The sequence below is a fragment of the Patiria miniata genome, unplaced genomic scaffold (assembly GCF_015706575.1).
Source record: "Patiria miniata isolate m_02_andy unplaced genomic scaffold, ASM1570657v1 HiC_scaffold_30, whole genome shotgun sequence".
Lineage (NCBI taxonomy): Eukaryota > Metazoa > Echinodermata > Asteroidea > Valvatida > Asterinidae > Patiria > Patiria miniata.
Genome location: NW_024037070.1, coordinates 4,403,594 through 4,409,036, shown reverse-complemented (window position 1 = coordinate 4,409,036; position 5,443 = coordinate 4,403,594).

The window sequence follows — 5,443 nt, the reverse complement described above, 5'->3', positions numbered from 1 at the left end:
CTCAGAATGATGATAATAATAATAATGTGGTGCTTATATAGCGCTTTATACCAAAAGTCTCAAAACGCTTCACAATTATTACCCCTGTTCATCAGGCCATGAGGCCAGTTTTTGCAGCAGCTCGAGATCAGCGCATCCTGGGCTCTACCTTCACTGGTACCCATTTACATGTACACTCCTGGGTGGAGAGAGGCAATTGTAGTAAAGTGTCTTGCCCAAGAATTCAAGCACCATGTTCGCCGTCAGGGTTCGAACCCATGTACCACGGCACGTGAGTCAAACACCGTAACCATTGGACCACAGTACTCCACCCAATATATTGGTAACTGTTAAATTAATCATTTTTATTGTTGCTATGGAGATAGTGACTTACAAAAATTGATTTTTAACTGTGGAGTGACAGGGTAAACATTTAAAATTGTTTAAAAGTAGAGACAAGAAATATAAGGAGATTTTTTTTACTGTGCAGTGTAGTAAAGTTTATTTTGCTGACAAATATTCATAACTTTAATACCAACAGTGGTTTGAGGTGCACCAGTACTGCCACTTTTATCATTTTGAGAGGATTTTTACTCTTTGTGTATATTTATGTAGAAGTGGATATAACGTGTATTATATTTTTGATATAAGAATTTTATGGAGTCTTTTTGAAAAAACACCTCAAAACCTACTTTTTTACTGCAGGGGTTGTTTGAGCATATAAGTAATGTATGCTCTTATTTTTTTTCTCCAAAATTACATTTCAACCTTTTCAGCTAAATAAATCAATTTTGCATAAATCAAAATCGCAGGTGCTAAATAATTTTGAAATCTGACCTCATTTTTGTTCCTGCATTGCATACTTGGAGCTACAATCCTAGCCAAATTTGAAATCTCGCTGGGCCCCCAACCCCCCAGCCCCCGCTCAATGTTGTCTCTCATTGCGCGGTGTGTGCTCCATCCGCTGGAGAGAACAACATTGACCGGGGGAGCGGGTGAGTGGGTGACCGTGGGAGGCTCAGGAAGTGTCCCAACCATTTTGGCCGGGATTGTAGGTGGGACCATGTCATTGTCATTCCAAATCTATAATGTATTTACTGCTGCATGCAAATATTTGTATCATGGGCGTGAAAAATGCCAATTTCTCAATTCCCGACTAGTTTGTGGTACAGATGGATTCTAAACACTGTCGATATCAAAACGTTCAATAATCGATATATCGGAAATCTATTATCAAGAATATTCAAGATATTGATTATTCCATGCAAAAGTCAACAAAATGTGGAAAAATTACAAACGAATTTCTTCAAGCACATACAAAAAAATTTAAGTCCCAATTTTCTAACAGCTTTCTCTACAGCATATTGCTGAAACTTTTAAAACAAATCTCAGCACTGAGAGTTTGTTTTTAGGTTTTTCATTAGGGAGACCGCGAATTCCAGCGAACGCAGAGCACCTAGCGTTGCTGCTGGGTATTTCCTGATGATTTTATTTTCAGTTACAAGCACAAATGCCGCTAGGTTTTATTTCATTGTACGGCAAACGATAAACACAAAGTAAAAGCACAAACGGAAGATTTATTTTGACGAGAATCTGACGCATTTCGATATTTTCGATATATCTCAATATCAAAATTTTCGATATTTTCGATATACTAGCGGCAATATCGATATCAAAATAATATCGAATAATTGAGAAATATCGATATATCGACAGTGCTTAATGGACTTATCGGAGTGATTCTTCAGAAATTAAAAACGTTAATTTTTGGAAAAAATTAAAGTTTTTTTTATGTGATGTAATACAAATGATTATTGTTCACTAAAGTTCTTCAGGTGTTTCATAAGTAGGTCTTTCCGTGCATAAATTAGCATAAATTTAAATATATAATGTCACACATGTCACCAATCAGACCTGAGTTTGCACATTTTTAGAGTCAATTTTAGTGCACGTACTTCAAATATGTTTTATGTTTTAGTATATTTTATGCTTTACTTTTATGCAAGCTGGTTAGATGCTATTTCTGTTTGAAATATAAGTAAACATGTATTGGCACTATATAGAGTAGATTATTGATTGTTGGCAAAGTAGTTTTAGTCAATTACATGTATGTTGATCATGTATATAATCATATGATCAAAGGTTAATAGTTTTGTAAAATTGTTCAAATATTTTCACAGCTTTAAATAACTGCAATGTAGATAGATAAAAGTAGACCACAAAGCAATTTCTTCTTAGAAACTGAAATTGGTGAAGCGATGGCTACGGAAGAATGAAATTTTATCAGGAAGTCAAAAGTGGATAGTATATTGAAATAAAAACCTGGGTACGCTCTTTCTTATTCATTTGAAAACGCATCAATAGAAATTGTCTTCAAAATTTGTTTGATGGATCTGTTCAGTAAATGTACTTCATGAAAGTATGCTGTGAATTTTCTTTTGTTAAAAGTGGTATTTTCAAGTGTAAATTTCTATTCAAAAATGTTTCATGAATATGTGCATTCAGTGTAATCCTATTGTAATATTCTAAAATTGTTTTTCAATATTAGTGGAAGGCCTATTGGAAGAAAATTTTACGTAAAATTATGGAATTTTATCTTGAAAAATAATGATATAATTAGCATGCATATTCCTACATATACATGTTCTTAACTTGTGTGAAGTTTTTCTTCAATATTCACGTTTAGTGGTGTTTCAAGGGCCAGTTTTATGTTAAAAAATTGTTTGATGATTATGTGCATTCAGTGTGATTCTATTGTAATATTCAGAAATTCATTCAATTTCCATACTAGTGTAAGACCTACTGGAAGAAAAGTGTATGTAAATTTATTGAATGAATTCTTTTAAAATTATGATATAAATAACATGCAAATACCTATATATACTTAACCTGTGTGAATTCTTTCATGTTGAAATAATCTGATTCTGGAACTTTATGCAACTTTGCGACATTTTGCTGAAACTATTGGACTTCCCACCCATCTATCTGGGGCACAAGTTGCCCAAAGAAGTCCTATGGTTTACGTCATTTATTTGCATGTAAGTTCCCGATTTAAGTTTATTTGAATTTTTCCCGCTTTCAGAATAATGCACAATAAAATGTGAAATTGAAATATTAAATGTGACAATTTTATTGTGAAAGAAAGACTATAATAATTCCAAAGAAATACTTAAACTTGTTTGGTTACGCTTTAATAAATTTTCCTCCCTTAATTGGTTAAGTATATTTCCGCTACTTATAGGCAAATGTAAATTGCAAAATGTTAAATTTACATTGTGACCACAACCCGCTTTCACATTTTTAATACATTTTAGTGAATACAAAGTTACAGAAATATCCTATAAATTATGAAAGTGATTTCATTATATTACAGTGAACAATTGTTTCAAAATTTCGCACATTAAGTTAATAATGATTACATTTGAAAAAAAAATTGAGGCAAATATCAGTACTGATTGTATACAAGTATATAGTAGGCTAATAAGGTGAAGGGGAGGGGTTTTAGGATTTGAGGGAAGGGGGGGTTGAACAGAGGAGAAGTGAATTTCTTTTACAGTTTGAATATAATGGAATATGCGGGCTGGAATGTAGCCTTGACCAAGGCTAACAGCTTGTTCCCATACGAGCTTGTTCTCGCTACTGCACACAGCGCGCGCCGCAATACTATTACTATACCGTTTAGCCTCAACGACCCTTGTATGTGCATGTACATACACCCCACACACACTTCCGCAAACAGCTGTACAGAAAGTCGGGGTGGATATCCTCCGCCTCTACTACTTACTGTACGGCTGTTTACGGAAGTGTGTGTGGGGTGTACGTATAGATGCACACGCAAGGGTCGTTGAGGCTAACGGTATAGTACAACTAGCGTGTTGCGGCGCGCGCTCAGCGGTAGCGGGAACAAGCTGGTATGGGAACAAGCTGATAGCCTTGGTCAAGGCTAGCTGGAATGTTATAACAGGCCTTCAATATTCAGTTATGTTGATTGTCAATGATTGAAAGCATATCAAATTTGTGATTGCATATACACTACCACAAATTTTCTCATTTGCTTTACCTTAAAATGATCCAAAAAGATATTCAGTCTCTTGTCTTTTAAGAAATTTTTTTTTTTTAAATTTGATAAAATAGAACCATTTTGATAATCTTTTTGACAGAATATTAGAGACTTAACAGCTGCTTTAGTTTCACGTTAAATGTTGTGCAGTCTGTAATTTGATACAAATATTAATTTAAATTCTTTTGTTTTGTTTCTTATCAGTACAGAATCAGGCAAATATATACAAATATATTTTAAATCTCTAATGTAAAATAAATTCTTTGGTTGCCTTTACAAATTTTCCAGAATCAAGCTAAATACAAAATATTTCAATTTTCCATTTCTCAGTAGTACTGATTCAACAGTAAATCATAAAAAAAATAAGCTTTGAAAAAGTTATTGTAAAATAAACTGATTTGTAATAATTTGGAATGTTGATATTTACCTCTGCTCTCTTTATTGGTAAAAAATATTCAATTATAACTGACTATATGGTAAGAAATATAATAAAATTGCGTACTGTATTGTACCTTTATTGTGTAAAAACAAGGGTCTAAAAATTGCAAATATTAGTATTAAAAAATCATCAGTGTGATACAATAACACATGATCTAGGAATACAGACGTTAATTTTCAATATACACCTATAAAACGACAATAATTTGGGAGCTTTGAACAAGTAACCAGTACCACTAAGTGTTGACAATTTTGCAGATTGTTTTTGTTAAAGCTGTGCATAAATTGGGCGATTCACAAAGCAGTGCGCCACCAAGAGTTTACCATGGAGAGTTCATATTTCCTAGCGCTTTGTGGGAGATAGTCGACAAATTCGCAACGCACTGAAAGTGTTAGTTTTTCGGGCCAGTTGTTTCGTAAGCGTATGATTTGAGTAAATATTTGTCCTTTTCTCTTCTTTTTATCAATATGGTGGTTTTTTTTTTAAGGCGGCAGAACGCTATGCTCCAATCTATAACATATTATCTCAAGTTGTCTACTGACACTCAAAAATGGACTCTCCACAGCAAACTCTTGGTGGCGCACTGCATCGTGAATCGCCCAAATTTGTGAGAAGAATGAACAAGGTGCAATTTCACGGTGCTTCGGAGCAGATTTGTCTAAGCAAGTTCACATGCTCAACAGCGATCAGCACTGAACCAGTCAAACACAATACACACCACACACTATTATGGCTGGTAACCCATTTCTGCTAAGCATGTATTATCTATGTTTAGCAGACGACGCCTGTGCTACGAAGCTCCACTTGCCTGATTGAGATACAGCGCGCTTTTGGTTCGTGGATAAAGTCTTTTTTAATCGTCAAACTTGAATTCACGATCCTGACTAGTCGATCCATGGCAACAACAGTGTGATGCTATCCCCTACTGCACTTTGCATATCGCGCTATTCTAAGATTTCTAAGCA